The sequence below is a fragment of the Vicia villosa genome, linkage group LG3, assembly GCF_029867415.1.
Source record: "Vicia villosa cultivar HV-30 ecotype Madison, WI linkage group LG3, Vvil1.0, whole genome shotgun sequence".
Lineage (NCBI taxonomy): Eukaryota > Viridiplantae > Streptophyta > Magnoliopsida > Fabales > Fabaceae > Vicia > Vicia villosa.
Window position 1 is genome coordinate 137917114 of NC_081182.1, and position 27028 is coordinate 137944141.

At 37.1% G+C, this 27028-nt stretch overlaps 1 long non-coding RNA gene across 2 annotated transcripts; it reads left to right on the forward strand.

The window, feature by feature from the left end:
• Positions 1-12007: 12007 nt before the first annotated feature.
• On the forward strand, positions 12008-14176 carry LOC131656722 (uncharacterized). Of its 2 annotated transcripts, none has more exons than XR_009300270.1 (4): positions 12008-12438; positions 12541-12962; positions 13315-13382; positions 13468-14176. It is a non-coding gene; the product is annotated as an uncharacterized LOC131656722 (long non-coding RNA). The 2 variants fall into 2 exon arrangements; XR_009300269.1 differs by having other exon boundaries at positions 13315-13367.
• The last annotated feature ends 12852 nt before the right edge of the window (positions 14177-27028 follow it).

Sequence of the window (27028 nt, forward strand, 5' to 3'; positions counted from 1 at the left end):
CTCTTCGACCCTATCAAAATAAATATTTTCAATCTTCATATCTCAGGTTGAAGAAACTTAAATAGGGGCATCTGTCATACTCCAATTTTTGACCTAAGATACCACCTCATATCATCTTCATGTACATCATTTGCATCACTAACAAATTGCATAGCTTGTGTTTGCTACTTGTGCTCAGCAGGGTTTAATCAAGAAATCACTCATCAATACAAGTAACAATCAATTAGGTTTTTGTTCTCCCATCATCTCAAATGAACCATCTTCATCAACAATCAACATTTGGTCTCCAAAGATTCATTTCAACAAGATCAAAAGCTTTGGATCAACCAAATTAGGGTTTTTACTAAAGACAGCATACTCCTGATTTTTGCTTAGGATTTGACCTAATGGCTTGGGACATGACCTCAAAACTCAAAATTCATCATCTTGACCTAATCTATTGGCTCAAGACATCTCCCACACAAGGATTGATCAACAGTGAAATTTCAGGTCATCAGACTAAGGTTTTGAACCTATCAAGGACTGAAATCAGGGCCCATATTTGGGAAACCCTCAAAAACCCCAGGACATTTTTCAAATGGCATAATCATCTTAAAATAATCCCTATGTCAATATCCAGTGGAAATTGTACTTCAATTCAAGAGCCACAGTCATCAATTTCATCTGGCCCATAATTAGGGTTTTTAACCTAATTCACCTGGACAGTTGACTTTTAATCAAGACATGGTGCCACAACTCAAATCATGACTCAAGGTCCTCTAATACCTGAATATGATCCATTCATATCATTCATTTGATGAGGATAGCTTGATTCACTTGAAATCTCAAGAAACGTGATTCGCTTGAAAATGTCAACTGTACAAGATCACCTTTGACTTTTTGGATTTTTGTTCAACCATGGACTTTTGAAGATTTGAATCATCAATATTTGATATTTGAAGTCATTTGATCAATAAAAATCAAGAAAATCAATCAAGAATCAATTGTCAAAGTTTGACTTTTCATACTTAGATAATTTTCTGTGTTTTCAAGGGTTTTTTTCCAAACTTTGGAAGGGAATATCTCAAAATTTCAAGAACAAACTGAAAAAAACCTCCAACATGAAAGTTGTAGATTTTGATCCAATGAAAAACTTTGTCACATATAAGTTTTTGGCAAAAGATCAACCATTCAAGAGATATGGAGCTTCAAAGTTGGTACCTTTTGCAAAATTCACAAAAAGACAGTTTTCTTCAAACTTTATGGGTCTTTTTCACCATTTTCCTTAAGGATCTTGAGGAAACTCTTAACTAATGAATTGAAGCACATAACAAAGGCTTTCCAAAATGTCCAAGAGCATGAAAAATTATGGATTGGAGCTATGGTTTAGAATTTTGACATTAGTGTCCATTATGCTTGAAATTTCAAGCCATTTTCACAAAATATGAAACACTTTTGACACATAATGCAAGCAATGACCTCTTGCAACTCCAAAGGGCGAATTCGAAGCATTAAAGATCAGATTGGAAGAAGATAAGAAGCACTTGAGATTTTTAACCATGGTTAAAGGTTTTAACCTTATGCATTAAATGTGAAAGATTCCATCTTATCTCTTAATGCCAATTCACCAAAGATATTACCATTGGCAAAGCTTGAAGTTCAGAATTCTTGGCCTATAAATAGAGGTCCAAATCTCATTCATTCTCACACCAAAACCTTTTAGAGCATTGGTTTTCTCTTCTTTCTTGAATTGCAAGTTTCTTAAGTTTCAAAGAGGTAGAAATTCCAACCTCCTAACCCTTGGAGTTATGGCCAAAGTGATGATTCTAACAACTTCTAAACATCATTTAGGAAGTGTTTGATCCACTCACACATCACCAAAACGCCTAAAACTCAGAATCACATTTCAACCTCCATATGAACACATATTGAGCCTTATCATGCCAGTTCTCATACCAGCTCATATCTGACTAAGTTAACACTTCAAACACCATCCATATACTTCATATGAGCTATCCAATCCATCACATATGGCCTGTAACATCAGAATCATCAAATTCAATCCTCACTTGCTCCAACTGCAGATCAGATACCACTACTTGATCCAGGAGTTTTCAGATCATTCAAAGCCTTCAAACTGTTCCCTAAGGTCCATTGAAGCTGTCCAGATTGAGCAACAACATATGTAACACCTCCAGGCAAGAACTCGATTTCCAGTTTTGTGAACTTTTTAAAGGTAATCCTTGAACTTCAAACTCCATCATCCATGCATCATAAATGAAATATTTCTTTGCCATCTTGTTTCTGCATATGTATGGATCGATAACCCTCAATCAATTGCATCATAACTTGCATATACACGATTTCAGATTGAATTGTAGAATTAGGGTTCTTCACGGTTTCCAGAAAATCAATGATCTTAGAGCAAAAATAAATGAAATTAAATGGTACCATCATATTCCTTGTGAAAAACTGAGTGAGATATGCTATTCACTTGATCAAAACAATTCAGTTTTAAGAAAATTCAAATTCAAGTTAGGGTTTGTGTTCTTGGCGCTATTTTTTTTGTTCTAAAATTGAAAATTGTTTTTGAAATATAATCAATTCTTTGCAATTGTTAAACAGACCACGCGCATGGTCCAGTTGGCCAAGTTTTTGAGTAGTGACCTCAAGGTCACGAGTTCAAGTCCCTATGGGACAAAAACCTCTTTTTTAACACTTGTTTTTTTCCAATTTCTTCACAACTTTAATCAATTCATTAACCTATCAAATTAATTCATTTTAACTTCATTTTTTGCACACTCTTCATTTAATATATATATATATATATATATATATATATATATATATATATATATATATTTTATGAATGTCCAAAAAAATCACAAAAATAATATTTATTTAATATAATTTTATTAGGTTTAAAATGACTTGTTTTAAGTGTTTTTTTTATTACTTTAAAAATAGTTTTTCATTTGATTTTCAAAAACCTAATTTCTTGTAAATATTTTGTAATCAAACCCTAATCACTTAGGTCTTAATGAGGCATAGGCTTTGTCCAAACCTTAATTAAGATGACTTTTGTCAAACTTTCAAACTGTTTTCAATCCTTGATTAAAACAAACGATCAAAGTTTTCAAACGATGAAACCTTGCATCTTTCAACAAATCATTTTCAAAAAAACACTTGGGCATCCCTTAAGGTATAAGTCCCACTCCCTTGTATAAAATTAGGTCTTTCTTTGTATATACGCCTATCTTTTTATAATCCAATCAATTTGATTTAAACCCTTGAATACAAATCAAAATTAGGGTTTTCTTCAATACCTTTTTTCTAAAAACTTACTGGGCATCCCTTAAGGTATAAGTCCGACTCCCTTGTTTAAAATTAGGTCTTTCTTTGTATATACGCCTATCCTTTTATACTCCAGTCAATTTGATTTAAACCCTTGAATATAAATCAAAATTAGGGTTTTCTACAATACCTTTTTTCTAAAAACTTACTGGGCATCCCTGTCGCGCGCTCGCGAAAAATGAACAGAGTCGCCACCAATATATTTATCCCATAAAGGAAAGGAATATCAGAAAACCGAACAAAGGAAAGAACAAGGTCTTGCGACCAGAGAATCTAGGTACGGGAGTTGGTTACGCAAGGGGAAGGTACTAGCACCCCTCACGCCCATCTAACTCGATGGTATCCACCTATGTTTGTTTCTATCTAAAGGGTGTGTACTATGTCTATATCTATATGCGAATGAATGCAAAATGTAGGGAAAAGAAAGAATTGTACTCTCAAGGGCCCTACCCCGCTGCCTACGTATCCTTTTCAGGAATCAGAGTTACCGTAGCTCGGCTCAAGATTTTTTTGTTTGTTTTTGTGTTTTTTAGTTGGGCGGAGTTAACGTTCGCGCTCTTGCATAAGGGGACGACCTACGATGCGATCGAGCGGAAATAACAGTGCCCTTAGGTGCCAATGAGGCAAAAGAAAAGGAAATGATTGGTTTGTCTCTTTTAGCGTAGATGAGTGATAAACAGTTCCCAATACCGGGCCACTCACCACTTTCTCTACTTTGTTCTGAATTTGAACCATTGTTAGGTGTTTTAAGTGTTTTTGGTTATGTATTTTTTAAGGGGAATTTGTTTGCGACTTGAATCACATAAAAGTGTATAACGGTCGAGAAACAGATTAGGGAATGGATCCCACTCACCTCTCTTCCATTATATAGAGATCGAGAAACTGATTAGGGAATGAATCCCACTCATTTTTCTCCCACTAAGTGATTGAGAAACAGATTAGGGAATAAATCCCACTCATTTCTCTCTCACTATTAGTAACGTGTGATTCGCATCATTTATTTATTAAGTGTTCTAGAAGTCGAAAGGAAAAAGAATTAAAGAAGGGAACTAATTCTAATACCCTAATCTAAGTTGTTATAATTCCTATTTAGTATTAACATGGTGACTAAAAGGAGCATTAAAATGATTTTAACAAAATAGGCCAAAAATATGGCCAAAGACAAGTAACAAAATCACACAACAATTATACAAAAATAGCATGAAAATGATACAAAAGCAATTCAAACATTAGTGCAAAATTAAACCAAAAATACTACTATTTTTTATGAGTTTTTAATGTCAACAATTATCCAAAAATCTAACCAAAAGTATGATTATCTATTCTATTATTACAAAGAAAAGATGAGAAAAAAACTATGTTAAAAACTAAATTCTAATAGGGGAATATTATAGAAAAAGAATCTAATTCTAATTTAAAATATGTGGTCAGGGGGTGAGAAATTGAATATGGGCATATGCTAGCAAAACGAAAGGCCCATAAGGACTGGCCCAAGGGCGCTTTTGTTCTTATGTCAAAAAAGAGAGGGGGTGCATGGGCCAGACGGTGGCGTACGCAGCAAGTAACGTGCCCAGGCCCACAGTGTTGTTTTTGTTGAGTTTTCAAGTTTTTCTGATCAGCAAAAAAGAGTATGGGTTCCTAAGGAGGTATAGACAAGCGAATTTGCACTGAGCCCAGGGTTTTCTTTGTTTTCAGATTTTTGTCACCATTTTATTTTGGATAAAAAGAATTAAATAAAAATAAAATTAAAAAATATGAAGAAGAAAGGGATTAGGGTTCGAACAGTGTGACCTCTCAGCTCCCTTCTCTTCTTCACGTGCGACGAAAACCGGTGGTCGGGGATCTTCCGCTCCGATCTCACTCGCGTTCTCATTCCGATCTCCTTCTTCCTTAATCTGAAATCACACTATTCATGCTTGATTCAACCGGAGAAGCTTCAGAGACGATGAAGATGAATTGCGTAGATGGCGATGATGAAGGTTCAATGATGATTTGCGCCCTTGCTGTTGTTATGGAGGTTGGAGATGCATTGCAATGATGGTTTTCTGCCGGTGATTCAAGAATCGGTCTGAATTCAATGGTATTGGAATCCTCAGAGGTAAGTGTCAATTTGTTACGACTCTTATTCTCTTAAATTCTGTTGCGTGAATCTTCTTTCCTTCCTTCTGATTTTCTGTTTTTTGTTGGTGGTTGAATTAAGGTGTGGGATTTGCAGATTGGGTTATGGTGATTGGTGAAGGATGATCTTGAAGTTTGGTGAATCGGTGGTGAATCTAGAAAGAAAGATGAAGATTGATTATGGTTCTAGAAGTTTGATTGAAGGCAATTAGAGTTCAAGGTGAAGGAGAAGATGAAGTGAGAGAGTGATTGAGATGTAGCTTTGTTGGGGAGGAAGTGACTTCGTCTGAATTTCCCTACATCTTGAATTGCTTGGGGATTGTGAGCTTGAGGAGATTCCCTCGATTCACCATGTTGAGGATGAGAAGTTCAGATAAGGAGACCCGGTTGGGGAAGTGGATCAGCTCTTAGGAGAAATAAACTCCTGTGCTTGGGGAGAGACAAAACTTTCAGGAGAAATAAACTCCTATGATTGGGGAGAGAACAATAAAACTCAGAAGATTGTTCCTCAAGCTTCGTGAACTACAAAGTAATTTTCCCCAAAGGATCCTTGGAGAGATTTGTCGAATCTCGACGTAACTGCTCCAGATTGATTAAGCTCAAGAGAGATTCCTCGACTCGATTGCCCCAGATTGACCAACAGTGAATGGATGCCTCAATTGACAGAATCTTCGCACAACTTGCCCCTTGGAATGATCAGCCTTTAGGGTGAATGGCTCATGGAATCGATCAACTTTTTCTGTAGTTTGTTCATTGTTTGATCTTCCTTGATGTCAAGTGTTTATTCACAAGTAAAAGATATTTGTTTTGAAGATGATAATCATAATGCAATACTTATGCTAGCTTCGAGATCAAAGTTATTGAAACAAGGTTATGAAATTTAGTGTTTGAATTATTTGTCATATTGATATCAACATAAATGGTAAGTAAACATCTAGGAGTTAGTTTTACGCGAATTGAATGTAGTATGCTTTCGAAATAAACCCTGCTTCAATTAGGTCTTTTAAAGGTTGTAACATGGCCTGGTTCACAGTTTTAGAAAGAAAGGATTTAAGGCTCAAAGTCTAACCTAACCCACCCATTCTTTGTGATGTTCTTCAGTCCTAAGTTCAACTTAACCTCATACGAGCGTTCATCCTTCAAGAAGAGTTTGAGACGATTGAGGAATCAATGAAGTCTTCTAGACATGGCAGTCACTTTACCTTTCATTTTTGGTGTCTGATCACACGACTATGTTCCTTTGATGAGGATCTTTATCTTGTAATCCTAGTTTTTCGCTTCTGCTTTTCTTTTTTCTTTTTTGTTTCCCTAACTTTTGCCTAGACAAATTCTTTTGAATTTTATTTTGGAGTCTAGCGGGATGCCCTAATTTTTTCCTAAGTCACTTGTTTTCAAGTTGTTGACTTAGCGGGCTCTTCTTCTTTTTTTTATTCACCTTTCTTTTTTTTTGAACAAGTCGTGTGATCATGAATCTCTGATTTGTTGGACGTGTTGTGACTTCCTGATTCCTTGATTGATGAGGAATTACCATTGTGGTATTGTCATATTTTGACCTCTTGGTGTGAGGGGTTACCATCATGGTTTTGACTTTCCTAAACCTTTTGAAGGATGACCATTGTTGTATCCTTGGATGCACACTCCTGATGAATTTTGATTGCTCGATCAGTTTAATTGAACGCTACCCTGCCCCAGGGTTAAATGTGAGGGATTTTTTTTTATAGGAAAGAAACTCCTACTTCAAGGCTCAAAGGGGTTAACGAGGGTCTATCTCCCTTATATCTCCAGTGTTTGGGGATTAGAAACAATGCCTGTACATCCTCAGCGGGGTTTTATTCAAAAGCACACAATTAGAGATTTTTGCGTTTTTATCTTTTCATCATTCTCCTTTTGATATTTTTTGCTTAATCAAGAGTTTGATATCGATATACATAAAGATATGAGTGAACATGAATGGATTGATTCGAAATTAGCATATGCAGTGCATTTTTTTTATTATTAAAAACAAACAAGTTTTACATGGAAGTAACTTTTAACAAAACAAGGAATATTACAAATGAAAATGCAAAAAATGAATTGATGATTGCCATAGTTGAGGAGGCTTGACTCTGTTTGGACTTGTTGATCTTGAATACTTTCTGTAGTTCCTTCTAAACACTTCAGATTACTTCAAAAGAAAACTCCAACGAAGTCACCCAAGAGTTGTAAACTTTTGTCTTACTTTAGGGATTCGAGCAATGCGAGTGATGCAATGCTCAAGATAAGAGTACGTCTTGCTTATCCCTCGATCGGGAGCCCCAAGCATAGATGTTGGAGAAGTATTCGCCATCAAACATGGAAGAACCTTGCATGGTCATTAAACTTAGAAAAGCTACCTGTTGTAAGGAAAGCTCAAAACACCAACTGAAACACCAACCCTCAGGGATACAACTGAGCATACGAACCTTGAGAATGAGAGACGCGTCTACAGAACACTCTTGATTACCACTTGGAAAAATATTCCAACGAAGTTGCAAAAGAATTTGTGGTTCTTTTATTATTATCCTACCAACAATTTTAAACAGGGAATTTGTTGATTTTGGAGACTTTCTGAAATTCAGGCTCTTACTCGGGCAAGGGAATTCCATTCACACACATGTTTCCTCCTTGGAGGGTTATGTACCTCTCGTCAATCAATTGTTGTACTTTGGCTTTGAAAGCGTTGCAGTCCTCAGTTGAGTGCCCTGCTGATCCAGCGTGATACCCACATTGCACATTAGGGTCATACCCAGGTGGAAACGGCCGTGGTGGAGGCTTCAGAGATTTGGGAGTCACCAACAAGCTTTGAACTAGATATGGCAGAAGTTTACTGTATGTCATAGGAATCTGGTCTAACGGAGCATTTCTTCGTCCCAAATTATTTCTAGGTGGGCACTGATTCAGATGGCCTTGTTGATGTGGAACACATTGCTTTTGTGGCAAATACTGAATCGGTTGTTGTTGGACCATCTGGGGTTGTTGATTGATAGCGGTGGCAAAGGCTTGTGGAATATACTGGCTAGGAGAAACTAGGACCATCTGATAGTTAGGAACCTGAACCTGAGGATAAACTGGGACTTCCTCTTCTCCATTCTCTGAAACTGCGCCTGTTTCACTTTTCTCTTCTTCTATGAATTCGGAAACATTAGCAATATCCTGAATTTTACCCATCTTTAAGGCGTTTTCAATTCGTTCTCCTACGACAACCAAATTTGAAAATTCAGAGGAAGCGCATCCAACCGTCATGTTCAGATATGGATCTTTCAAAGTATTCATGAACATGTCTACAAGCTCTCGTTCCAAAAGGGGAGGTTGTACCCTAACAGCTAATTCTCTCCATCTTTGTGCATACTCTTTAAAAGACTCATCAACCTTCTGAGTTAAACTTTGGAGTTGTAGTCTAGTAGGAGCCATGTCACTGTTGTACTTGTAATGCTTGAGAAAAGCCTCTGCTAATTCATCCCATGTGCAGACATGGTTTCGTTCAAGACGCGTATACCATTCAAGGGATGCCCCACTAAGGCTATCTTGAAAGAAGTGCATTAGAAGCTTATCATTTTCTGCATACGGAGCCATCTTGTTGCAGAATGCCTTGATGTGACTCATCAGACAAGTGGTACCCTTGTATTTCTCAAAATCGGGGACTTTGAATTTAGCAGGAATCTTGATATTAGGCACTAGGCACAAATCAATAGCATTTAAACCCGAGGAGCTACGACCTTCTAAAGCATTCAACCTTTCTTCCAGGAGATGGAATTTTCTCTCATTTTCCTCGATCGGGAACCTGAAAGTTTCAATTTCAGAATCGTTCTCATGATGTGAATCCTCCTTATTAGGAACTTCCACGGGCACAGGTTTCGATCCCCCATTAGCAACAGTGGTCGGAGTACCATTAGTCAACTTAGCAACACTCTGTCTGAGCTCTTCTTGCCCCTGAACAACAACATGGAGAGTCTCCAAGAGTTGGGTCATCCTCTCCCCCATAGTATCCATGTCCTTACGAAGTTCAGCTTGATTTTTTTCAAGACGGTCCATGATTCTCCTATGATTAATCCTTTAATGATACAGATGTAGGGAAGTCAGCTTTGATGATGAAGCAGAAATCTGGATTGAAAGGGACCCCAATAAGCTTTTGATAGGGAACCATGACATGCAATATGATATAAATGCAATGTTTCATTTCTGAGGAATCCTAAAGTCTTTTCGCACACTTTTTTTTCTGGAATCAAAGCTTTATTATTTTTTTATAGAATATCTTTTCTTTTTTCTTTCTCTTTTTTGCTATATATTTTTTTTGGAAACAGATTTTAGGATCCCCACAAACAAAGTGGATGAAACAATGATGTTATGCAATGCAAAATCATGGGATCAAGGTCCATATAGTCTTAGTAACCACTGTACAATCCTCTGAGTAACTGATGTAGGTCAGATGTCATGAGATCAAAGGTCCGACATAAGTATCAAACAGCCATAAGAACAATAGTCACCAACAAAACAGAATAGTCACCAACGGTACCTGTCATGTATATCCCTCCCCACTCACAGGTGAACCTAGGCCAGGGTAGGTCAAAAAAGCCAACAGAGGATTGAAAGTAGGCGTAATCATACGATATTGCCTCGTTCAACCAAGCTCTGCCCGTGGATACATGATCGGAGCAATCAGACATACGTCTTCTGTCCGTCATGGCCACTCTATTCCTAGTTCCTAAGGTATCACTCATGGCCTTGGTATTGGGCCTTTTACCTCATATAACATCCCACCCAACCTGCAAACAGAGAAAATATATGGTCCCCACGGGGACCCATAATGTAGTCCAGATGCATGCGGAAAGTAAACAAGACATGCACGAGAAAAAACAGACATGATATGCAAACATATATACAGGATGCAAATATATAAACAAACAAAGAAACACCCAATAAACGAAAAAAACAAAGGCTGGGATCGACTCACTAAGTACGGACCCGCAATTGGTCTAACGTCCCCAGCAGAGTCGCCAGCTGTCGCACGCTCCCGAAAAATGAACAGAGTCGCCACCAATATATTTATCCCATAACGGAAAGGAATATCAGAAAACCTAACAAAGGAAAGAACAAGGTCTTGCGACCAGAGAATCAAGGTACGGGAATCGGTTACGCAAGGGGAAGGTGCTAGCACCCCTCACGCCCATCGTACTCGATGGTATCCACCTATGTTTGTTTCTATCTAAAGGGTGTGTACTATGTCTATGTTTACATGCGAATGAATGCAAAATGTAGGGAAAAGAAAGAATTGTACTCGCACGGGCCCTACCCCGCTGCCTACATATCCTTTTCAGGAATCAGAGTTACCGTAGCTCGGCTCAAATTTTTTTTGTTTGTTTTTGTGTTTTTTAGTTGGGCGGAGTTAACGTTCGCGCTCTTGCATAAGGGGACGACCTACGATGCGATCGAGCGGAAATAACAGTGCCATTAGGTGCCAATGAGGCAAAAGAAAAGGAAATGATTGGTTTGTGTCTTTTAGCGTAGATGAGTGATAAACAGTTCCCAATACCGGGCCACTCACCACTTTCTCTACTTTGTTCTGAATTTGAACCATTGCTAGGTGTTTTAAGTGTTTTTGGTTATGTATTTTTTAAGAGGAATTTGTTTGCGACTTGAATCACATAAAAGTGTATAACGGTCGAGAAACAGATTAGGGAATGGATCCCACTCATCTCTCTTCCATTATATAGCGATCGAGAAACAGATTAGGGAATGGATCCCACTCATTTCTCTCTCACTAAGTGATTGAGAAATAGATTAGGGAATAAATCCCACTCATTTCTCTCTCACTATTAGTAACGTGTGATTCGCATCTTTTATTTATTAAGTGTTTTAGAAGTCGAAAGGAAAAAGAATGAAAGAAGGGAACTAATTCTAATACCCTAATCTAAGTTGTTCTAATTCCTATTTAATATTAACATGGTGACTAAAAGGAGCATTAAAATGATACTAACAAAATAGGCCAAAAATATGGCCAAAGACAAGTAACAAAATCACACAACAATTATACAAAAATAGCATGAAAATGATACAAAAGCAATTCAAACATTAGTGCAAAATTAAATCAAAAATACTACTATTTTTTATGAGTTTTTAATGTCAACAATTATCCAAAAATCTAACCAAAAGTATGATTATCTATCTATTATTACTAAGAAAAGATGAGAAAAAAACTATGTTAAAAACTAAATTCTAATAGGGGAATATTATAGAAAAAGAATCTAATTCTAATTTAAAATATGTGGTCAGGGGGTGAGAAATTGAATATGGGATATGCTAGCAAAACGAAAAGGCCCATAAGGACTGGCCCAAGGGCGCTTTTGTTCTTATTTCAAAATAGAGGGGGTGCATGGGCCAGACGGTGGTGCACGCAGCAAGTAACGTGCCCAGGCCCACAGCGTTGTTTTTGTTGAGTTTTCAAGTTTTTCTGATCAGCAAAAAAGAGTATGGGTTTTCTTTGTTTTCAGATTTTTGTCACCATTTTATTTTGGATAAAAAGAATTAAATAAAAATAAAATTAAAAAATATGAAGAAGAAAGGGATTAGGGTTCGAACAGTGTGACCTCTCAGCTCCCTTCTCTTCTTCACGTGCGACGAAAACCGACGGTCGGGGATCTTCCTCACTCCACCATCGCCGTGAACGACGATGCAAGCTTCCGCGCCCATCTCACTCGCAGTCTCATTACGATCTCCTTCTTCCCTAATCTGAAATCATACTATTCATGCTTGATTCAACCGGAGAAGCTTCAGAGACGATGAAGATGAATTGTGTAGATAGCGATGATGAAGGTTCAATGATGATTTGCGCCCTTGCTGTTGTTATGGAGGTTGGAGATGCATTGCAATGATGGTTTTCTGCCGGTGATTCAAGAATCGGTCTGAATTCAACGGTATTGGAATCCTCAGATGAAGATATCGAAATCATGCTCTTTGAAGAATCTATTAGAGGTAAGTGTCAATTTGTTACGACTCTTATTCTCTTAAATTCTGTTGCGTGAATCTTCTTTCCTTCCTTCTGATTTTCTGTTTTTTGTTGGTGGTTGAATTGAGGTGTGGGATTTGCAGATTGGGTTATGGTGATGGTGAAGGATGATCTTGAAGTTTGGTGAATCGGTGGTGAATCTAGAAAGAAAGATGAAGATTGATTATGGTTCTAGAAGTTTGATTGAAGGCAATTAGAGTTCAAGGTGAAGGAGAAGATGAAGTGAGAGAGTGATTGATATGGAGGATGGGGATGATGAATTCATAGATTGTGAAGATTGAAGATGATGAGAAGTGAATTGTTCAGAGAATGGTGGATAAAGTGTGTATCTGAAAAAATGGTGGAGAGAAAAAAATGAGAGATGAAGATGGTTCTGTTATATAGGTGGTGAAGAGGATGAATTCAGTTAGAGCTTGAGAAAGGTTGGAGATTCGCTGGGGAGATGTGAGGTTGGTTAGACTTGAAGGGTGGAGATTGCAGAGATTCCAAGGTTAGTTATCATTTTGCTCTTGCTGTTAAAATTCTGTTATAAGATTCTGTTAGGAGAGTTAGATTCTATTAATTGTTAGTGAAATCAGTTACAGATTGTTAGGGATAGGTTAACTGAATGCTAGGTTCAACTAGTTATTTCTGTTTTTGATGAGCTGGAAGTTAGTTAGCAATTCTGTTTTGTTATTTAGGGAGTTTAGAAATGAGGTTAGTTATAAACCTGTTAGAATTATTGAATTCAAAAAACTGAAGGTTAATTCTGTCAAAGCATGAAACTGGGCATGATTTTGTGTGGTTTTGCATCTGTTAGTATGTATGCAGGGCTGATGGCAATGGTTATGTGTATTGTGCAGGGCTGGAATTTAAATTGGATGCTGCAGATTAATGGAACTGATTTGTGGTTAGGGTAGGTGATATGCAGGTTTGGATGTTGACATTGTTATGTGATTTTCTGTTATAATGCGTGAACTGACTAGTAGGGACTGATGGGAACTTGTTGATTGCAGGCTGCTGGATCTTTTTATTTGCTGTGCAGGTTTGCAAGGTTAGCTCGAATAAAGATCGGACGACCTTTTATTGCACTTTACCTTGAGTATGTGCTTATGAAGATGAGAAACTTGGCTCATGAAGAACTTGAAGATGAAGTTTAAGCACATTCTTAGAATTTTTCATAGACTTTTGCGATGCATCTTGTATGAATCATTTTCTTGTATTTTTCAGGTTTCTTTTGTAATGAAAATTCTTGGTAATTTGACTCTTTGTAACTTTATTCAAACCTTGAACTTTCCTTCCACTTTTGTTGATTAGAGATTTCAAATATTCCTCTTTTGAATGAGATCCTTCGATTATGATTTCTTTCTTCAAGTACCCTTAATGCTTCTAATAATAGTAAGAATCCATATGGGCAAGTCAATATAATTTGGTCCACAAATGTCAACCTTCTTTAGTTGACTTGTTGACTTAAAAGTCAACTCAAAACCGAATGTGAGCATCTTTATGTTTTTTTTAGCAATTATACTTTGTTTCTCTCAATGCTTGACATCAAAAGAATTTGCACTTTAATCTTCAAATCGGCCATTAACCCAATGTCTTGTCGTAGAAGAAACAAAATCCGAACAATGGTTGGCCGCACAGAGACGAATCAATACCTCAACTCAAATCATGGCATCGTAACCGAATCAACCAATGTAGTACATATGAGGCCATAGCCCTAATCAAGAAATATCGATTCAAATGACCTAGGAAATAAACCTTAGGTCAAGCAGTAAGTCATCTGAACAAATGCCTTCCAAAAGACCTGTACCAATCACAGTCTTGATTAAGTGTCAAACACCCCTTTTGAGGGAATAAATAGCCTTTTGCCAAGGTTTAGATGAAATCCTAGTTTTCCCCATGGACCTTGATCTCATGCTTTTAGATGTTTTATTCAATGAGTGAACGTAAATGACCTAATGGAGGTATGCAGGTGAAATGGAAAGTATAAGCCAGATAAAAATAAAGGGGTAGGACATATTTGGGGTATGACAATCCCTTAAGGTATAAGTCCCACTCCCTTGTATAAAATTAGGTCTTTCTTTGTATATACGCCTATCTTTTTATACCCCGATCGATTTGATTTAAACCTTTAAATACAAATTAAAAATTAGGTTTTTCTTTTTTTCAATCTGTAAGAAACCTAAAAAATCAAAACTTACTGGGCCTCTCCCCGAGTATAAGCCCCATTCCCATGTACATAACCTTGTTTGATAAACCGTTCATCCTTAAAGGTATATTTCCTTCATAAACTCCAATGTACACACACACTTTGTCATATATACTTGTTCATATACTTATTCATATATTTGTTCATATACTTGTTCATGTTATATGCTTGTTCAACTTAGTACAACACTAGGTTCCCCAGAGCCTCCTATTGGGCTTCGTGCAAAGAATTTCTCTTAGCTAGGTTAGGACATAGAGTATGATTTCCCGGTGAAATCGCTTTAAGAGCTCAAACCAACTATACCATGCCTCCTTTTGGGCTTCATACAAACGACTGTGCCTCCCATAGCCTCCTCTTGGGCTTACAATGCAAGGACCCTCGATTGTCCCTCCCATAGCCTCCTCTTGGGCTTACAATGCAAGGACCCTCAAATATCCTCCTCTTGGGCTTCGTACAAGGACCCACGGGCTTTTTAAAAGCATCCCCATATCACAATAGAATACTCTAGGAGATTAGACATTTATCATCTCTATGACAGGAGTATCTCTTATATATCATCACAATCAAACTTTTTGCCACAAGGCTGGCTAATCAAACTTTTTGCCACACGGCTGGCTCATCAAACTTTTTGCCACAAGGTTGGCTAATCATACTTTTTGCCACAAGGCTAGCTAAACAAAACATCTTTATGATTCTAAGAACCATAAGTGGCACAACCCAGGTCTTATAATGAAAAGATTCAAACAAAATCAACAGATGTATGTGATAAAATAGATTAGATACATCGATCATTTAGATGGCATTTGTCTCTTATCCTTTGCTTCCACTAGCATAAGTGGGAGCTACGATTGCTCTGACTTTCTCAACATCCTTTTGAGATTACGTAGGCACAAGGTCTTATCCTTGGCGAGCATACTTCTATCTCCCTCAAACGACTCAAACCTTAGCTTCCCGTAGACCTCGAGCTACAGATGCTCTGATTCCCTCCAAGGGATATGTATGTAGAAGATTACGATGATCTTTGCGAGCATAATCAAACAACCCATTTAGGTCCCCACCTATCTCACAAAGGAGAAACTTTCCCAATAGCATAGCAAGAAATAAACAAACAAGTATAACAAAGGATCCTATAGAGTACTATAGATACGTAGGGTGCTAATACCTTCCCTTCGTATAACCAACCCCTTACCCGAAATCTCTCCCCCTTTTTGCATTGCTTTTAATTTCACATTATTTGCATTGCATATCTTTTAAGTTTTGTGCAACTTTTTCCCTTTTCCTGCTTTGGAAACAATAAAAAGTTTGGTTGTGACCCAAAAACAAAAAAAATCATTTTTTTGAGCCCGGGCCCAAAGAAGGCATCCAGTGTCTCTCTCCGATTTTCACCACGACAACAATGAACAGTGAAGATGAATGGAAAGAGATGAAATGATAGAGAGATGCGTTTATATAGGCACGGATTTGAAATAATATGCAATGAAATTCTGAATGAAAGAGATTACAGACATTGAATCAATTTGCATTTAATGTTGAGTGACGTTAGGAGAGATAACGTGAGATTTGAAATGATTTGCACAGTTACCTAGGGCGGCGTCTCATCAACTGCATACATGCTTGTCCCTTCAGAATGAACATGTGTTCATCATCTAGAATAGCTGGTGACAGCTGTTTAGCTTTAACAGAAATTCTGAATCAACTTAGACATATGAAGCGTTAGCAATACTTTCATTCTGGCCATAAATCCATACTGATATTCTTCAGAATGAACTTAAACCTATCTTCAGCAAGGGGTTTTGTGAAGATATCATCCCACTGATGTTCTGTATCCACAAAGTTTAAAGAAAGAACACCCTTCTGAACATATTCCCTAATGAAGTGATGTTTAATCTCAATATGTTTAGCTTTGGAATGTAAGATAGGATTCTTAGATAAACAAATAGCATAAGTATTATCACAGAATATAGGAATGTTACTCTCATATATCTGATAATCTTCTAGCTGACTCTTCATCCAGAGCATCCGTGTACTACATGCAGTAGCCGCAACCTATTTTTCCTCTTTTGTAGAGAGGGCAATTGTGGCTTGTTTCTTGTTATACCAAGAGATCAGATGACTTCCCAGAAACTGACAGCTTCCAGAAGTACTTTTCCTTTCAACTCTATCTCTAGCGTAATCAACATCACAATATCCTACTAAGTTGTATTCTTCAGATCTTTTGTAGACTAAACCAACATTAGTAGTACCTTTCAGATACCTCAGAATTCTCTTAACAGCAGTTAAGTGAGATTCTCTAGGATCTGATTGGAATCTAGCACACAGGCATACACTGAATAAAATATCAGGTTTAGAAGCAGTAAGATATAGAAGAGATCCAATCATACCTCTGTAGAGCTTCTCATATACCTTCTTACTTACCTCATCCTTACCTAAGACACACGTTGGATGCATAGGAGTCTTTGTTTCTTTGCTTTCTGGAAGATTAAACTTCTTCAGAAGTTATTTCACATACTTGGTCTGGTGAACATAAGTTCCTTTAGAAGTTTGGTTGATCTGGATTTCAAGGAAATACTTGAGTTCACCCATCATGCTCATTTCAAACTCTGCCTGCATAGACTTGGCAAACTTCTTTTCAAGTGTGGCATTAGATGTTCCAAATATGATATCATCAACATAAATTTGGCAAATTAAAATATCCTTTTTAAAGGATTTACAGAAGAGAGTTGTATCTACTTGTCCTCTAGTGAAACCATTATCCAGAAGGAAAGAACTTAATCTTTCATACCAATATCTGGGAGCTTGCTTCAGTCCATATAATGATTTCTTTAATTTGAAAACATGTTCTGGAGACTTAGAGTCTTCAAAACCAGGAGGTTGGTGGACATATACTTCTTCATCTATATAACCATTTAAGAAGGCACTCTTAACATCCATCTGATACAGAGTGATGTTATGCTAAGTGGCAAATGAAATTAATAAGAGAATAGATTCTAACCTGGCCACTGGTGCAAAGGTTTCTGTATAGTCAATGCCTTCTTGCTGACTATAGCCCTGAGCAACCAATCTGGCTTTGTTTCTTACAACTTCTCCTTTCTCGCTTAGCTTATTTCTGAAGACCCACTTAGTTCCAATGATGTTAAATCCTTTTGGTCTTGGAACCACATCCCAAACATCATTCATTGTAAACTGATTAAGTTCTTCTTGCATTGCAATTATCCAGTCAGCATCCTCCAGAGCTTGATCAACAGAAGTTGGCTCAATTAAAGATACTAGACCAAATTGACATTCTGCATTGTTCTTAAGGAATGCTCTTGTTCTGATAGGATCATCTTTATTTCCAATGATAACATCTTCTGGATGAGCAGAGTTGAGTCTAGAAGATCTTCTGGGTGTTGGCTTTTCAGATATTCTGAGATTCTCTAAAGAGGCAGCAACTTGATCTTCTGAAACTTTGCTTCTAGGATCTTCATGATCTGAGTGAGAGATTTCTATATCTGCAAAATTCTCAAACTGCTTTGGCTTTTCAAGACCAAGCTTATCATCAAATCTGATATTGATTGATTCTTCAACTACAATAGTTTCAGTATTGTATACTCTGTAGCCTTTTGAGCGTTCAGAATATCCAAGTAGAAAACACTTATGAGCTTTAGAATCAAACTTATGTAGATGATCTTTAGTATTCAGAATACAGCATACACATCCAAATGGATAGAAATAAGAAATGTTGGGCTTTCTGTTCTTCCACATTTCATAAGGAGTCTTATTTAGAATAGGTCTTATGGAGATTCTATTCTGAATATAACATGCAGTATTAATTGCTTCTGCCCAGAAATGCTTAGCCATATTGGTTTTATTGATCATGGTTCTGGCCATTTCTTGTAGAGTCCTATTCTTTCGTTCTACAACTCCATTTTGCTGTGGAGTTCTAGGACAAGAGAAATCATGGGCAATACCATTTTCTTTGAAATAAATTTCAAAGAATCTGTTTTCAAATTCGCCACCATGATCACTTCTGACCTTTATGATTTTGCATTCCTTCTCAAATTGAATCTGAGTGTAGAAGTCAAAGAACACAGTATGAGACTCATCCTTGTGTTTCAAGAACTTTACCCACGTCCATCTTTTATAGTCGTCTATGATGACTAATCCATATTTCTTCCCTCTGATTGATGTTGTTTTGACTAGGCCAAAAAGATCAATGTGCAGAAGTTCTAGCGGCCTAGAGGAAGAGACAACATTTTTAGACTTGAATGCAGGTTTTGAAAACTTCCCTTTCTGTCATGCTTCGCAAAGAGCATCTGATTTATATTTCAAATTAGGGAGTCCTCTGACCAGATTAAGTTTGTTTATCTGAGAAATCTTTCTCAAACTAGCATGACCTAATCTTCTGTGCTAGACCCATTGCTCTTCACTAATAGACATAAGGCAAGTAACATTTTGATTCTTAAGATCTAGAAGATCAATCTTGTAAATGTTGTTCTTTCTCTTGCCTGTAAATAGGTTAGAGCCATCCTTCTGACTAATAACTTTGCAGGACTTTTGATTGAAGATAATGTCATAACCATTGTCACTTAATTGACTTATGGACAATTAGTTATGAGCTAATCCATCTACTAAAAGTACATTAGTTATAGAGGGAGAGTTACCAATTCATATGGTTCCAGAACCAATGATCTTGCCCTTCTGGTTCCCTCCAAACTTAACTTCTCCAGCAGATTTAAGCTCCAGGTCTTGGAACATAGACCTTCTTCCTGTCATGTGTCGCGAGCACCCAGAGTCCAGGTACCATGACATGTTTGCCTTTTTCTTTTGAGCCTTGAAGGAGATCTGCAATAGGTATAATCTTTTCCTTAGGTACCCACATTCTCTTGGGTCCTTTTGGGTTAGTTCTCCTCAAGTTCTGATTGAACTGACGTTTAGCACACGATTTATCATAAGATTTTCTGGTGTGTGCAACATATTTCTTGGTGTGTGTTATGTTGAAACTCTTAGAGTTAGATGTGTGCTTTATATCATGAGAATGGCCAAACTTAAACTGATCATACAAAGGTTTGTATGTAATAACCATCTCATCAACGGTTCAAGTTTATGAGGGGTTTCACCCTCATAGCCTATGCCAATTCTCTTGTTTCCAGGTACACCATATATCATAGAGGCTAGCTGACTTCTGCCAATACCTCTAGATAGAAACTTCCTGAAACTCAAGTCATATTCCTTAAGAATATTGTTCACACTTGGAATAGACTTTTCTGAACTTGTAGATGATTCAACATCTTTAGATTGTGTTAAAAAAATTTCCTTCAGTTCAGAATTTTCTACTTCAAGTCTCTTAGTTTCAGATGCAAAGAGCTTTCTCAGCTTTTTGTATTTGATACTAAGTTTAGCCTTGATTTCCAGAAGTTCAATTAAGCTGCAAAACTAGCTCATCTCTAGAAAGTTCAGAAAATACCTCTTCAGAATCTGAGTCTGATGTAGATTCTGATTCTTTATCAATAGTGGCCATCAGTGCTATGTTTGCCTGCTCATCTTCAAAGTCAGACTCTTGATCAGAAGAATCTGAGTCATCCCAAGTAACCATAAGACCTTTCTTCTTTTCAAATATTTTCTTGGGCTTTTCCCTCTGAAGCTTTGGACACTCATTCTTGTAATGTCCAGGTTCCTTGCATTCATAGCACGTCACCTTCTTCTTTTCAGATCTTCTGTTTCCAGAAGATTCTCCCTTCTCAGGTATTTTGAAGTTTTTGAAGTTCTTGAACTTTCTCTGCTTGCTTTTCCAGAGTTGATTTACTCTTCTGGATATTAGAGATAATTCACCTTCTTCTTCTTCTTCTTCTTCTTCTTCTTCTTCTTCTTCTGATTCTGACTCTTCGGAATCTTCTTCTTCAGCCTAAAAAGCGTTAGTGCATTTTTTATTACTAGATTTTAATGCAATAGACTTACCTTTCTTCTGAGGTTCGTTTGCATCCAACTCTATTTCATGACTCCTCAGGGAACTGATCAACTCCTCAAGAGAAACTTCATTCAGATTCTTGGCAATCTTGAATGCAGTCACTATGGGTCCCCATCTTCTGGGTAAGCTTTTGATGATTTTCTTCACATGATCAGCTTTGGTGTAGCCTTTATCTAGCATTCTCAATCCAGGAGTCAGAATCTGGAATCTTGAAAACATTGCTTCAATGTTCTCATCTTCCTCCATCTTGAATGCTTCATACTTGTGGATTAGAGCCAAGGCCTTTGTCTCCTTTACTTGAGCATTACCCTCATGAGTCATCTTTAAGGATTCAAAGATATCATGAGTTGTTTCTCTGTTTGTTATCTTCTCATACTCAGCATGAGAGATAGCATTTAACAATATAGTTCTAGACTTGTGATGATTCTTGAAGTCTTTCTTTTGAGCATCACTCATGGCTTGTCTAGAAATCTTGACACCTTGAGTATTTACAGGATGTGTGTAACCATCCAGCACTAGATCCCATAAGTCACCATCTTGATAAAGAAAGTAACTTTTGAGTCTATCTTTCTGATACTCAAAGTTTTAACCATCAAAAACTGGTGGTCTATTATAGCCATTGAAACTATTGCTTCCATTACCATTGTTGTTTTGTTCAGGAGTAGGAGTAGATGAACTTGTTTCAACCATTTAACTTTGTGCTTTTCTCCCTGAATCTTTTGTCTAACACGGTTAAGTGCTTGCACCTAGAATCGGTGCTCTGATACCAATTGAAGGATAGAAAAACACTTAGAAAGGGGGGGATTGAATAAGTGTATCTCAAAAACTTAGAAGATAAAAACAATCAACACAATGATTTTTATCCTGGTTCGTTGTTAACCAAACTACTCCAGTCCACCCCCTTAAAGTGATTTACCTCAACTGAGGATTTAATCCACTAATCCAACTGATTACAATGGTTTTCCACTTAGATAACCTCTAAGTCTTCTAGAGTCTACAGATCACAACTTGATCACTCTAGGAATCCTTTTAAAATCAATGTAAAAATAACGTTTACAAGAGTATAGATTTGCTTCTAATAAAGCTGCAATCACAACTGTGATATTTCTCTTAAGTTCTAAACTTAACAGTCACTAAATATTACAAGAGTTTGTGCGGTTGAAGATGAAGTTCGTAAGCTTTTGAATTTGACAACGTTTCTGTATATTTTACGCAAGTGTAGTATTCAGCTTCTGATGAGAACTTCTATTTATAGGCGCTGAGAGGAAATGACCGTTGGGAGCATTTAATGCTTTGCATGAATAGTACAACGCTGCATTTAATGTTTCACACTTTTGTCAACTACCTAGAGCCTTGCTTTTGCTGCTTTTGATGCTTTTACTGACTTTTCCTTTTGTAGCTTCTAACGTTCCTTTTGTCAGTCAGAGATTAGACGTTTCAGCCTTTCATCTTGTACTTTCTTTTGGACTCAGATTTTGTAGATAACATCGTTTGAATATCAGAGCCATCAGCTTTGGAGCAGAGCATCTTCTGTTTTCTGACTTTGAAGAGCTTGAGCGTGATACCATCAGAACTTCAGAGCTTGTTCTTCTGACTTCCATTCTTCTGATGCTTTCCAGTTCATGTTCTTGCCAGAGCATGTTCTGATGAAGCCATCCAGAACTTTTTGAGTCAGTTGCTTCTGAGTGCTGATTTGTGCATACTCTTTATATATTTCATGAAATGGAAAATGCAAAGGATTAGAGTACCACATTGTCTTATACAAAATTCATTCATAATGTTATCATCAAAACACAGAATATTGATCAGAACATTTCTTGTTCTAACATACTTGGACGAATATCAATATCAAAGGCTTTAAGTAAAGTGAACCTCGAGATAGAATTTGAAAATTCTGGTAGGACAGACTCGAAATGTCATACGCAAGATTACGACACCTTTTTTGTCATCAGCTTAGCTGAGGCAGTACATAGATATCCCCCAATATTTTGATTACTTCTTGCATTCAGAAGTCCATGAGTGCCAGGATCATACTAGTTCAGTTAACACAAATAACTCTGTTTTGTAGAGGTTCTGTGACAGCACAGTCATTAAACCAAACACTGATGTAATGCACGATGTTATGACATCCAAACTGAACAAACAGATAAACAATGCAAAAACGTAAACAACACACAGAATTGTTCACCCAGTTCGGTTCTAACTAACCTACTCTAGGGGCAACCAAGCCAAGAAGGAAATCCACTATCAGTAGTCTTAATTTGAAGCTAAACTCCCCCGTTTACAACTTCGCACTTAAACCCTACCCAATGCAATCTCTACCTAGGTTCTCCCTAGATATGGAATATCTCCATTCCACTCCCAATCATAGCAATGATGTCTAGCAGTCAACAACTCAGCCACTGCATCGACAGCCTAATTCCCAAAACTCTAAACACAAACAAACACAATATCAACTTGAAGTTGCTTACAAGCTTCCTCCAAGAACAAATCCTCACTCATTACTTCACAGCTTCTGAGTGATTACATTAAACCACTCACCTACTGGTTTTGAGGCACAAATCAGCAACCATCCCACACACCGGGTGGTTCACCTACACGGCTAACCCTAGAGACTACATCTTCCTAGCTTTGGTTATTAGCTTACTAAACTAGGTTACAAAGTTTCCTATTTATAACCTGATCCCAAGTGGACTTGGGCTTACAAATCGCAGCACTCTGGCTGTTACAAATATGTAGAAAATATTCTGCTACAAATTAGGTCTTTTAATCCTGAGTTTCCAAAATTAGAAACTACCGAATCCAATCTTCTGATCTGATTCTTCCTGAATCTTCAATCTTCTGATCTGATTCTTCAATCATTCTTTGGACCTGTAAATGTGCGCCACATAGGATTACATAATATTCACATAGAATATTTTGTATCTGTTTTAGCCCAAACTGAATCTTTCTTCCTCAGTTCTGCAGGCACGATGTCGTGGTTGAAGTCATGACATTCCATATAACATCTTGCTTTAGTACCTGTTTTGTTCTTTTCATTTCTGCAAGACTTGTACAATATTACTTTCAGCTCCTTTTATGTTTTAGCCAAGCATGGATGCCAATAAGACAATTCTACATAGTAGAACATCAACAATCTCCCCTTTGGCTTATTTTGGCTAAAAATTACATTGATCAAGAGCAGCTGCTTCAGATTTCAAGACATCAGGAAGAACAGTCTTTTATATTCTCAGAATTGGGACTTCTGTTCTTCACTGCTTAACCACATCATAACATCTTCAATTCACTCTGTCTTCAGATCTTTCCTTTGTTTCTTTTGACAGTAGCAAAATCAGCATGCTATGTACCATCTCTCCCCCTTTTTAGCCTTAATATGACAAAGTTTGAACCAATGGCATACCTTTGCAGTTCAACACATTCATGCAACACTCGTACATGAGGAGGACGATGGATGATGGCCTTTGTCTGCAAGGACTATTGGTGACAATATGAAAACCCATTCCTTCTAGCTCGGGGTCCAAGATGAAGCCTAAATGAGTTTCTGTCATCCTTCCCCGTAACTCAGAACAAAAATCACAATTGTGTTCATAACTCAGATCACAAATCACAAGTAAAATGACTCCATTATTGAAGGCTGGACAATGAGGAGCATTTTTGTTGTTATTTGTGAAACACCACTGGTAGAGACACTTGATTTCTCCACCCTGTGATCTGAAGGATAGAAAAACACTTAGAAAGGGGGGGTTTGAATAAATGTAGCTTTAAAACTTGTAAGATAAAAACAATTTGCACAATGATTTCTATCCTGGTTCGTTGTTAACTAAACTACTCCAGTCCACCCCATTGGAGTGATTTACCTCACCTGAGGATTTAATCCACTAATCACACAAGATTACAATGGTTTTCCACTTAGACAACTTCTAAGTCTTCTAGAGTATACTGATCACAACCTGATCACTCTAGGAACAATATGCTTAGATACCTTCTAAGACTTTCTAGAGTATTTTGATCAACAACCTGATCACTCTAGTTCTTACAACTTAATGTAAACAAATTCTAAGAGTTACAATGCTACTTATAAAGCTATTATCACAACTGTGATTTTCTCTTAAGTTTAAGCTTAATCTCACTAATATATTACAACAGCAATGTAGTGAGGTTGAAGATGAAGTTTGAGAGCTTTTGATTTGAACAGCGTTTCAACTTTTTTGCTTAAAGTCTTGTATTCAAAATTCGTAACTTAGCTTCTCATCAGAACTTCGTATTTATAAGCGTTTGAGAAGATGACCGTTGGGAGCATTTAATGCTTTGCGTATTCCGTACAACATTGCATTTAATGTTTCACTCTTTTGTCAACTACCTCGAGCCTTGCTTTCGCTGTGTCTACTGACATTGCCTTTCATAGCTTTCAACGTTCCTTTTGTCAGTCAGCGTAGCCTGCCAGCTAGTACTTGCTTCTGATCTGATGTTTGTGTGAACAATGTTTGAATATCATCAGAGTCAAACAGCTTGGTGCAGAGCATCTTCTTGTCTTCTGACCTTGAAGTGCTTCTGAGTGTGATACCATGAGAACTTCAGTGCTTCTGCTTCTGATCTCAAGTTCTTCTGATGCTACCATAGACCCATGTTCTGATTCTGCTTGACCATCTTCTGATGTCTTGCCAGACCATGTTCTGATGTTGCATGCTGAACCTTCTGAGTTAGTGCTTCTTGCGCTGATTTTGTGCATACTCTTTATATAATTCCTGAAATGGAAATTGCATAGTATTAGAGTACCACATTATCTCATACAAAATTCATATACATTGTTATCATCAAAACTAAGAATATTGATCAGAACAAATCTTGTTCTAACAATCTCCCCCTTTTTGATGATGACAAAAACATATATAAATGATATGAATTTGCAATCAGAATATCAGACGGCTAAAGACAATTACACAGCTATATCATAAGCATATAAACATAGTGTGTGAATATGTCTCCCCCTGAGATTAACAATCTCCCCCTGAGATAAATAATCTCCCCCTGAAATAAATACTGGAAGAAATTTATACTAAAAGGACTTCCCTGAGTATTTTCCATTTCAGTTGAGACGATCACTGATCGGTCACCAATTTTACTTACTTTCCATCGATTATTTGGTAAGAAATCGCTCATTCCGGTAACATCATGGTTTAGTTTTCAATCGTTTTATTTAATTTTCTTCACATTTTGCAAATGAGTTCTTGTTTATTTTTATTGCTAATTAGATGCTTTCAAGACTTGTTTTGGTAGTGTTTATTAATTTCAGGAAATAGGAAAGTTTCTAAAAGAATTAGAACAAGAGCGGAAGAAAATGTGGACAGCCAGTGTCATTTGACACAGCCAGTGTCATTTGACACGGGCAGAAGCTGAAGAAGAGTGACATGGGCAGAAGCTGACACGGGCAGCCAGTGTCATTTGACACGGCCAGTGTCATTTGACACAGCCAGTGTCATTTGACACGGGCAGAAGCTGAAGAAGAGTTACATGGGCAGAAGCTGACACGGGCAGCCCGTGTCATTTGACACGGCCGTGTCAGCGTGGATGTGAGGCATTGGAGCCTTTTTGCTGATTTTTCACTTTGGACTCATTAAGGGCAATTTTGTCATTCTGCACCAGATGGAAACATAGTATCACTACTTAAACCTATTTTTCATGAGAAGAGGGCATCTTTTGGCAATGGAATTTTTATTTTAACGTACAATTTGGGAGAAGAGCAGATACATGCAATTGTTGGGAAAACGGAGATCTCTCAACCGCGGAAGCTATTGAAGATCAAAGTCATCCTAATTATATTGTAATGATTTTCTCTTTCACTATGTTTGTTTTTAATTTCATGAACATGAGAGGCTAAACCCCCCAATGCTAGGGGGGTGTCCCTGATTTCCTATTGTAATGACAATTTGCTTATTTTATTAGTAATTTCATAACTTTTTCATTATCATCTTTTTCTACAATGTTCTTAATGCAAACCATTATTGGAAAATAAGGGTTTTGATTTATGGTTAATGTTAGGTTGGAAAACCAAGGTTAATGCTTTTGTATAAAAATATAAATCTGTATAGTCAAGGAATTGAGATATAGATTTGTAACCGTAAGTTTTCTATTGAAACAAAGAGATTAGTATTCTTATTATACCACAAAGGAATTTGGGTATAAAAGAAATATTAAATGATTTTCTTTAAAGGAATTTTGGAAAGTCTCACTCAAAAATCTGGTGATGATATGAATTAGTGATGATCTGGCTAATTTTAAGAGTATTGTTATTATAAGGAATTTCATACACAATCCCCTAGCATTACTTTACTATTTGTCTAATACAAGTTTATCTAGTTGTTATTTTTAATTCATATTTTATAATTTTGCAAACAACATTGAAACAAACCAAGGAGTT